The sequence below is a fragment of the Tiliqua scincoides genome, chromosome 1 (genome assembly GCF_035046505.1).
Source record: "Tiliqua scincoides isolate rTilSci1 chromosome 1, rTilSci1.hap2, whole genome shotgun sequence".
In the NCBI taxonomy this organism is placed as follows: domain Eukaryota; kingdom Metazoa; phylum Chordata; class Lepidosauria; order Squamata; family Scincidae; genus Tiliqua; species Tiliqua scincoides.
In genome coordinates this window covers 70,347,572-70,359,085 of record NC_089821.1, presented here as the reverse complement: position 1 = coordinate 70,359,085, position 11,514 = coordinate 70,347,572, and positions in this window count along the sequence as shown.

Sequence of the window (11,514 nt, the reverse complement as noted above, 5' to 3'; positions counted from 1 at the left end):
CTTCAGGCCTTGGCCATTCCTCCATCCTGCTGCTGTTGCTTTCATCAGCTCTTCCCAACTCCCTCCCTCCGGAAAAGCCAGTGTTATAGTCCCACATTGCCACAAAGCTCACTGGATAACAGTGGTATAGCTGGGGAGAGCAGAAGGGTACATTATCCTGGGTACCATGCCTTGAATGTGTGCCCGCACCCTGACGGCGGAGCAGAGGTGAAAAAAACCAGGCCTTAGGAAGCTGGTTTTCACAAAAACCAGCCTTTCTAAGGCCTCCAAGGAGGTGGGGAGGCCACATGCACGTCAGACCACCTCTCAGATGCACCTGGGTGTGTGTGTTAAATTTGATTTTGTTCATATTGGTAGGGTGTTAAAAATTTTTGTGCCCCTGGATGCCAGATGCCTTAGCTATGCCACCTGCTGGATAATGTTGGGCCAGTCACTATCTTGGTAGCAGCCTAATCTGTTACTCAGGGTTGTTGTAAAGATAAAATGGAACGGGAAATAACTCTGTATGGTTCTTGTTGAAAAGCAGTATATTCTAAATAAACCATTGCCCTGAGCACCTCCAAGAAAGGATGGAATATGGATGAAAGAAGCCAGAGGACCTGCTGCTAGTTTCAGGAAAAGCACCCTGCTATCCCTATACTTGTGCATTAGCTTCTCTCCTGTACTTGTCTTTGCGGAACAGAAATTTTTATTTTAGTTCCTATTTATGGACAGTTTCCCAGAATGGAAATGAGATGGCCAACTTAAAGCAGTGGTTCAGCAAAAGCGTTGCTAAGTTTCAAGAAAGACGTCACTGTGACTTCTATTTTCTTTGTGTTGCGTAAAATAATGCTGAGGAGACAAATCCAGAAGGAAGTAGCCTCTATCACTGAGTTAGCATCATGTTACTGATCCATGTGCAATGTGTCATTATCCAAGATCCCCTACTATAAACCTCTTAATAGAAGGTAAATACAACACACAAGCACCTTAAGAGAGAGTGAATTAACTCAGGTGGTTTGGACTAAGTTGGAATTGGGCACTAATTTTCATTTTCACGTTTGCTCAAAACGGACCCCTCTTTCCAGCCTTCTTTCAGCCTTCCACATTACATCCAACTTTCCAGCACCAGTGCAGCTGCAATACAGCCCCAAGGTAAGGGAACAAATGTTCCCATACCTTGAGGAGGCTTCCATGACTGCCTCCCCACCGCAGGATGCTGTGCATGCCCCATTGGCATGGCTGCACCGGCACTGGAAAATTTGATAGAATTGGGCTCTAAATCTTTTTATATTCAGCCTCTTTCAACTGCACCCTAATTCACAAGACAGTTACACGCTATACTGAAAAGTTCCTGGTGCCCAATTTTTTTTCTCCTATTTTGGACTCTTCTAACCCAGGCTTCTGAGATGCCTCACATCCTGAAGAACTTGCTGAGTCATCCTGATGCAGTAGCCACTGTCCTAAGATGCTTCCCTGAACATTACCATTAAAAGAAGCCCCAATGGCCAAGCAGGCAGGTTGTTTTGTGGATTTGCTATTTCCTGGTCTCATTTCAAGATCAACAGATTTTAGCCCAGCCCACCTGGGAGTGACACATGCCAACTGACTGGGAATTCAAGCTCACCTGAGCAGGTCATAAGAACATCCCTGCTGGATCAGGCCAAGGGCCCATCTAGTCTACAGTTGACCCTCTCGTCCCAGTTAGTCTTCCAACGTTTCTCTGCATATACAGGCAGTATCTATAACTTTCCCTCGCTCACTTGCCTTAAGAATCTGTATTCCCACACAAACACTTTCACTCCCTGGGTAAACAACCTTATTTTCATAGCACTTAGTATTGCTCTCATCCTGTTTCCTATCCTTGTTCTACTCCTTTTTTTCCTCCTCCGCCTTCCACAGGGTAAATCAACACCTTGTTTCTCTGATTCAGACCTGGTCAATTTCAGGAACATTGTACCACTTCATCCTCCCTCCCTCCCCTAGGCTCATGATCCCCGTTTCTCCTCCCACCCTATTTTTCCCTCTCTCCTCCCTGGAAACAGACATCAGTTTCGTAATAATTTTACTCTTAAGTTAAGGTCACCCTATGTGTCATTGCTTGCATATTAAGATCTATGTACTTAACTGCATTGCTGCTTCCTCCTTCTGTAGCTGTAATTGATCCCTCAATAAATAATACTGTACACTTTGATTACTTCCGCCTCCTTCTAAAATCTTTTGCGTGCCAACCTTCCTTTGGAGTGCGCCAGGAGCCGTCATAAGTTCCTAGAACACATTTCAGTACATGTGGGTGAATTTCTGCATAGCTGAGCAAATAACAGTGACAAGCACATCATTAAATTGCAGCACCAACCTATAAATGGAAAAAAAAATGTTTCTTAAATTTTGTCTTACATTATATTTTAATGTAAGTGATATAGGTTATACTTTAAACTGTATAATACTCAGCTAGTTGCACATTCGCAGTATGGAGGTGCTCCTTGATCCAGAGCTTCTCTTGGTGAAGCTCAATGAAACAGAATGCCTTTCACATCCACTTCAGCCTTTCTTGGAGAAGTCTGATCATACTATAGTTGCCCATGCTCCAGAGCAGGGGTGCCCAAACCCTGGCCCTGGGGCCACATGTGGCCCTCAAGGCCTCTCAATGCAGCCCCAGTCTCCAATGAGCCTCTGGCGCTCCGGAGATTTGTTGAAGCCTACACTGGCCTGACGCAACTGCTCTCAGCATGAAGGCAACTGTTTGATCTCTTGCATGAGCTGTAGGATGAGGGCTCCCTCCACTGCTTGCTGTTTCACATCTGTGATGCAGTAGAGGCAGCAAAGGAAAGGCCAGTCTTGCTTTGTGCAAGACCTTTTATAGGTCTTGAGCTATTGCAAGACCTTCCTTCATTCATATAAGTTCATCTTTAATATATTCATTTATGTAAACTTATGTAAATTTATTCAAATTTTAAATGTAAATTAATTCTTCCCCCCCCCCGGCCCCCGACACAGTGTCAGAGAGGTGATGTGGCCCTCCTGCCAAAAACTTTGGACACCCCTGCTCCAGAGATAAGACAAAGTAGAAAAATGTATGAGCATAGAATTTCAATAGGTGGAAAAAAGCAATTTAACAGTACCATACTGTTTGGAGTCAAACCAACTGAACTGAAGAGCTGCCAATGAATTCCCACTGCTGGTGAAACTCCATGATTGTACTTCATACCATGTACAATCATGGAGTCAGGGAGAAATGGGCAGAGTTAGGAATGTGGTAAAGGAAACAGCAGGGGACTGGCCAGCTTAGTCAGAATCCTCTCCTCCCCTAGCACTAGGTCCTGCCTCCCCAGCCAGCAAAAGATTACTACTGCCAGAACCCAATAAAGTTGCCCATGTTGACTTACATTACTTCAGAACTCCAAATACAAACATAACTAAGGAATCTTAATTGTGCTACTACAATTGAGACTACAAAAAACTCCACAGAGTCAAGCCAGGGAGGAAGGCTCAACATACATGTGGGGAGGAGGGGAGACTGTGCCTCAAATCAGGACTTGTAAACCTTCTCCATCTCCCTCCAAATTGATGGAAGTTCCAAGCACTCGTACACCTCATGCTACAATCTCACCTCCCAACATGGCATTGTGCAAATGATGGCTATACACCACCCAACCTAAGCAAGCTTCCCCATGTTTCATTGAAGGCAATTGTGAACACAGTCATTTTTGCTGGGGAACACCTAATATTCCTCCTAAGTGTACTAGGTAGGTGATGCAGGTGGTATAGTGTGGGCAGATGCAGCTACATACATGCAGGGGTGTTAGAGATTATGTAGAAGTGTTAGGGAGCAGTTTTATTTTCTTGCAGATTTTTGTTTGATTTTGCAAAAATGAGAAGTGTAGAAAGAGGTGTTATGTGTTTTTATTTTGTTATCACTGAAAAACCCACCTCTACCCATGATTCATTTTGCTTTTCAGAATAAGAGCCATGATGCAAGAATCAGAGCCCTTACAACAACTCTGTAAGGCTGAGGTCTCCAAACTTTCCAGTACAAAGGTCACATCATATATTTTACACATTTTTGCAGGCCAAAAAAGTTAGTTTTATAAATGAATGAATGAAATTTAAATGAATGAATAAGTTTTACTTGGGTCCTTTTTGTAATCAGCATGATATGATTCAGAAAAAGGATAATGTGACAATTACAAAGAAACAATGCTGTGCTGAAAATGAGAAATGATATATAAGGAGTAAAAATATCAAACATATTCTCTGACAAAAAAAAGTTTCTGTGGGCTGGATAAAATCTTGTGGAAGGCCGGATATTGTCCCCAGACCATAGCTTGGAGAACCCTGCTGTAAGGTAAGCATTGCTATCTCCATATTGCAGCTGGGACTGAGAAGGAGAGACTTGCCTAAGGCCACCTAAGCATTCTCTTATCCAAGGTGAGATTTGAACTAGCAAATTTCAGCTCAGTATCTGACTCATGCTGTAACAGCTATTAAATGAGACAGGGAGACAGCAAGGAAGATTTTCATTCAATGCTAGGCTTCAAAACAGACACTGCTTTCAACAAAGTTTAGGAGTTGTGTGTGCCAATAGCACAGGGATCAAAAAGACAAAACATGTCTTCAACGTACTCTCTGCTTCAAGGAGGAGACCCAGTGAACTCTTTAAACAGAAAGAAATATTCCCCTGAGGCACATATTTTGTTGTGTGCTGGATGAAGCAGTAGCTGTTTGTCAGGGTATAAATGTGGACAGTTTGGAACAACATCTGTATAGTTCAGTTTCTCAGCTTGGTGTGAATAACGGACTTCATACTTGGTACTTCTCAGTGCCTTCTCCATCTGTGGGGAGTTGTAAACCCTCTAATCCAAGATCTGGGATAGCTACTGCTAATTACAGTAGACAGATCTGGGTTGGATGGACCAATGGTCTGAATATAAGGCAGTTCTGTATGCTTATATAATATGCTCTCTGGTCCTTACAGATCATACACCTGTACTTGCAGCTCCTTCTCTCTACAGCCCTGTTTCCATTCCTGCCTGGAAGTTTGGGTTGAGTGTCTCCACCCTAACACATTCTCTCCAATGGCAGTTCCAACAACGTACACACTCAGTATCAGTCCAGAATGAGACGGTTCCCCTACACTTTACAATTAGCAAACAATTTTTTTAATGGAATGCAATGCATGTATAGGTTTCTACATAAGCACATAGGGTAGCTTGAGATCCTTGTAAAGTGCCATGCACACTGATGGAGCAATATAAATTATAATGTAAGCATTATTGAGGTGTTGAAGACCCAGCAGCAATCATTGAAGTTCTCACATGTTGTCCTGGAAAGGTTGGTAAAAGAAGAGCCAGAAACAGTTCTATGAAAGGAAAAACAAGAGAGACTAAGGGCCCAATCCTATCCAATTTTCCAGTGTCAGTGCTTCTGTGGTTATGGGGTATGCACTGCTTCCTGTGTTGGGGATGAAGTCACAGAGGACTCCTTAAGGTATGGGAACATTTGTCCCCTTACCCTGGGGCTGCATTGTGGTTGCACCAGTGCTGGAAATTTGGATAGGACTGGGCTATAAGTTGCCTCCCGGGCCTACTAATAAACAGAGCGATTGCTGTTATTGAGTGGGGAGAGCTGCTAACACGAGACATTCCCTTTCCCAGGCCTGTGTGACCTGTGCTGGCCCATCTGCCACTCATCTTTGAAAGTTCGGGATTACAGAAAGAAATGTATGCTCCCTTAGACAGCAGCTGTGGGCTAGGTGATAGCGGGTAACTTTCCACTGGCAGGATCAACCAAGAGAGGACTTCTCTAAACTTGTGTTCTTCAAAATACAGGTCATAAGATGCTTTTCACTAAGTTGCCTGGTAAACAGATATAAAGTATACCAGGAATTCAAGTTTTTGTAAATTGTTTACTCAAAATTAATCATGAAGTGAGAGTATAATATAAAACAAATCGAATGAAATGTATTCTGTCATTAGACATTGTAGAGACCCCATCATGAACTGTAATACCAAAAGGGCAAGGGGCTGGGAAGCAGGATAATCCCTTGTTCCTCCTTTGTCTTCCCAAGAAGGGTAAATAAGTAAATTAAGGAATGGCTCCTGCTGCCTCTGGAGCAAACACAAACAGTGAGTAGACAATGGAAAATTTAGGGAAGAACTTTGTGTTGCAAGAATATAAGGGGCTGCAAGAAGGAACATGCTAAGTCCATCAAACAGTTATTAGTCTACCAAAGAAAAGAAGAGATAACCTATAATCCCTTCTCCTGGAAGGAAGTAAAATAGTTAATGATATATTTACTAGTAATAAGCAACTATGTACAAACAACACATTAAGAATGTGATGCATGGACCTTTTGAATGTATAAAAAGTTGGTGAAAGATGGGTGGGACGCAAGTATTTTAGACACATGCCGACTTGTGTCCTTATATTGCAATTGGTAATTAACTGGTAATTGGTAATTAATATTGCAATTAATTACCCCTGCTAATTGGGTAAGAGGCACTTTTTCAAGTGGGTGCTCCTTTTTTTAGCAGGGGGAGAGTAACTGGCCCACCTCACCCCAGCACTGTCTGTTCTAGTGGCTGTCTGCTGGTATTCATTTGCATCTTTTTAGATTGTGAGCCCTTTTGGGACAGGGAGCCATTTAGTTATTTGATTTTTCTCTGTAAACCGCTTTGTGAACTTTTAGTTGAAAAGTGGTATATAAATACTGTTAATAATTAATAATAATATAAGATTTTAAAACCCAGTGCTGGTATTTTTGTTTATTCCTTCCCTCACACCAGACTAAGTCCTTTCTGCTCAGGCAACGGAGCAGACCCCTGTTTCTCACAACAGTTACCTTACTGGTATACTTTGTAACCATATTATTTACAATTTTTACACTGTATTACTTGTACTTTTTTATATTACTTGTTAAGACATGTTCAGACTAAGCATAGGAATAGGCTTGAGGGTATGTGATGGTGCACTGCGGGATGGGGAAAAATGTTTTAAGAAAGCTGCTCAAAATGATCTGTGAATATCCACACCAACCTATCCTGCCTATGGCAGCCCAGGAATTCCCCCCCTCAAAAGGTAGTAATGTGATAGTAAGTGGGCCAACAGGTAACAGAGTGGAGAGTAAGGGATTAGTTTTACTGACAGAGGGCATAGGAAAACTGCTTCTTTGGCCCTTATGCAAAAATAGGGGAGCTGTATTCTCTCTTGAGCAGCCACCCATAGGCTTAAGGTGGCACTTGATAGGCATCGGTATGGAGAAGTAGTAGGACTTCATACTTGGGTCAATGCAAGAGTGACCAAAGGAAGAGTGGGATCTTGAGAAAACCTACTTGAGGTACCAAACAGGAGCTTATGCTGTGCAGACACAAAAGATTTCAAAAATGCTTAGGGAAGGGGTATAAAACATCTCCCCCTTTGATAATTGTGCTCTCCAAGCACTGCTCATTCATCAGGGCTTCTGCCAGGGTTCTGGAAGAATGGAAGGAGGCCTCCTAACGCAAGGCAGGCTATGGGGGAAGAGACAGATTGAGGGCCCAATCCAGAGCCTGACACGCAAGCTTGCTGGCAGCGCACACTTTTGCAGGTGTGCCATAAGGCACATTTGCAAGCCTTACTGCAGGCCCAGTGCTGAGTTAGCCTAGCATAAGCTCTGGCCACATTCCGCCACCACGCGTTCACTTGGACCACCAGGCAACAGGGACGTGAGTAGGGGCATGGAGGGGGCGGGACTGGCAGAACTCAGCTCCACTGGATCCTGAGGCGCTTCTTGGGCCACATGGCCCAACACGTGACTCCTTGATTCTGCGCCTGCTCAAGAGCCAACGCGGAATTGAGTAGCCCCATTGTGGGGCTACTTCCCTTATGCAGGGGAAGGGGATGAACTTCCCCTTCCTTTGAGGAGTCACCACAGGCTGCCCAGTGCACATTGGATGCCGCAGTAGCCATTATATGCCGTGGGAGCCTTGCACCCTGGGCAGCTCAGGATTGGGCTGCCTGAGGGGCAAGAGGTAGGTGTTGCAGAAACACTGGCAGAGCCCAATTGTCATGCAGGCTGCCCTTTCAGCAGCACTGTTTCTGCCAAGGCAGTGCACTTCTCAGCTGCTGAGTTGCAAAGTGATGCCTCAGCCCAAGCAACATTGTTAAAGGGGTGTTAAAGGGGTTAAAGTGATAATTGGGTTCTCCCCTGTCTTGCAAGTATGATGTGTATTTTCTCTTCTGTAATTTGCAGCTAATGAATTCCTTCACAAAAACAAAGTGCTCATTTCAGACCATCATCTGGTTAATGCTATCAATTCCCTCAGTAGGTGCCAGGAATGCTATTCAGCGTACTGTATGAAATGAGTTTGACACTCCTGGCATAGGGCGTTCTCCCCACCTTGCCTGCCTAGCAAATATGCTCCACAGTGGAGACCTCCTCCTTAGCAACTGGTCACTTGTAGCTTCTTCATAGAATCTACAAAAACCTCAGTGGTTGCAGTGTTACTGCTTCTGCTTCTGTCCCTTGAAAATCTGAGGCTGCAGATCAAGGCACGCTTTGTTCTTTAGAATGCAAGAGGTCAGCAAACTGGTCATGCAACATACTGCAATGATTTTTGTGCTCTAGGGCACTGTGAAGGAATAGATCATACTTCCGCCAGTGGTCTTTCCAAACTGAACCAGTAAGAAACTAGAGTTCTCAGCTTTGCATAACTGGTAAGAACAAGAACACTTGTGAGAAAGAGGAACTTTGGGATGAGGGTTTAAATCATTTGATACAGTTCTCTGGTCTCAGCAGCACAAGACATGCCCCTCTTTCAGACTACAACCATCCGGGATAAAGAGGACTCTGAACAGAGGGCAACCGCAAGCCTTGACTCTTCAACATGCTTCTGCAGAAACTGAAGCTGCTAAGAGGATGAGAATTCCCCTTCAGTTTGCCAGAATGGCAATGCATGGCTAGACTGAATATACAAGATGGCAAGAAAACAATTTTTGAATCTCCCAGCGGACAGGAGGACGCTTAAATTTATTCAGTAAACAGGTTGCCTCTGCGTTGTGCCCCATACAGCAAACAGCAGTACAAGGGAGATGCAGTTCAAAGGTAAACCAATACCAGAGGAGGGGGAAAACCTCTGCCACTACTGTAACTCTGAGCTGAATTACGCCCATGTCCTCACAGGTGTATTTATGTTGATTATAGCTCACCTGTTATCTTATATAACTGGGCACCCCTAAGAGCCTGAAGAAATTAATGTTTTCTTCCTCTGGTGGTAGGAAGTGCAGTAAAAATGGTCCCAACTGTTTCATAATAGGCAACTCAATACATAATACATCAGTCAAGGGCTTCTGCTTCTACACCAGAGAATTTGGGATTCTCTTGCAATAACATACCCTACTTTTGAAGCCCTCAGACAGTGAAAGATATGCTTCAGCGGGAGTGGTATAGCCTCTTTACTTCTTGCCTGGCGCCAGGGTCTGCCCAAATATTGCAGGTACTGTATAAACTCTTGTATAAGTTTAAAAACTGATTCTGAAAACGTGAGTTGACTTATAAACAGGTTAATACAGTAAACGCTTCTAGCAGCAGCTGCTTGGTGAGGTGGGGTACTCCTGGGATGAGAAGTAGCCATTGTAGCTTCTTCTCCAGAGAAGGAAAAAGAAAAGACACTTATGGGAATTGTAGTTTATATGAGGGCTGCTGCTGTGAAAGTGCAGCACTGTACTCTTCACAAAGCCTATGAAGGTCCCATAAGTACCTTCATCTCCCTTCCTGTTTGGAGAAGGTAAAATGGTTCCTTTTTATTAATAATAATAACTTTATTTTTACCCCACCTTTCTCCCTGAAGGGACTCAAGGCAGCTTACAACAGGTTAAAACAGATTAAAAAACATAAGTTAAAACAAATAAAAACATTAACACGTATCATAAAAAACAGCAGTCAGATAAAAAAATATTCAGGTAAAAAGAGCATAGAGCAGCAGCAAATCATAAAAGAATCAGGCCTGTAAAAAATATTAAAAGATGTTAAAAAGGCCGAGAATTCAGAAGGCTTGCCTAAACATAAGGGTCTTCAGGCCTCGCCGAAAAGTCTCAAGAGAGGGAGCCATTCTTAAGTCAGGGGCAAGGGAGTTCCATAGCGTTGGTGCAACTACTGAGAAGGCCCTATTTCTTGCTGCCGCCCCACATACCTCCCTAGGCGGCGGCACTTGCAAAAAGGCCTTCTCTGATGACCTAAGAGGATGAGCTGGATTGTATGGGAGTAGGCGATCTCTAAGACACCCTGGCCCAGAGCAGTATAGGGCTTTAAAGGTCAAAACCAGCACCTTGAATTGGGCCCGGAAACAAATGGGCAGCCAATGCAGCCTCTGGAGAAGTGGACTGACAGAGTCAAACCGCCTACCTCCAGTAACTACAAGGGGCCGCCGCATTCTGCACTAGTTGCAGTTTCCGAACCGCCTTCAAGGGCAGCCCCACATGGAGTGCGTTACAGTAATCTAACCTTGATGTCACCGGGGCATGGATCACCGTGGCCAGGTCTGCACGATCCAAGTACGGCCGCAGCTGGCACACCAGCCAGAGCTGAGCTAAGGCCCCCTAGCCACAGCCGCCACCTGGGAATCCAGGAGCAGCTGCAAGTCCAGGTGGACCCCCAAGCTGCGGACCTGCTCCTTCAGGGGGAGTGCAATCCCATTCAGCGCAAGCCGATAGTCCAGCACCTGGATCGAGGATTTCCGAACCAGGAGAGCCTCTGTCTTATCTGGATTTAATTTCAGCTTGTTAGCCCCCATCCAGATCCTCACCGCCTCAAGACAGCGCTCGAGGCCCTCAGCCGCCACCCTAGAGTCTGGAGGAAAGGAGAGATAGAGCTGGGTGTCATCGGCATATTGATGGCACCCCACTCCAAACCCCCGGATGACCTCTCCCAGCAGTTTTATGTAGATGTTAAATAGCATGGGGGACAGAATTGAACCCTGTGGCACCCCGCACCTCAAGGACCAGGGTGTCGAACAGGCATCCCCCAGCACCACCTTCTGGGACAGATCCTCCAAGTAGGAGCAGAACCACCGCAAAACAGTGCCTCCAGCTCCCAACTTGGCCAATCGGCCCAGAAGGATACCATGGTCGACGGTATCGAAAGCCACTGAGAGGTCCAGCAAGACCAACTCTCCCTGTCCTGGATGCACTCTCCCTGTCCAGTCCCTGGCGTAGGTCATCCACCAAGGCGACCAAGGCAGTTTCCGTCCCAAAGCCCGGCCTGAAACCAGATCGAAAAGGATCCAGATAATCTGCTTCATCCAAGATCCTCTAGAGCTGGGACGCCACCACCCGCTCAATTACCTTGCCCAGAAACAGGATGTTGGAGACTGGCCGGTAGTTATTTAACATAGTGGAATCCAGGGAGGGCCTCTTCAGGAGGGGGCGAACTACTGCCCCTTTCAAAGTGAGTGGTGACATCCCCTCCATCAAGGAAGAGTTGACCACCCTCCCTGTCCACTCAGCCACTCCACCCTGGGCAGCTCTTATCAACCAAGCTGGGCAAGGGTCAAGCAGGCA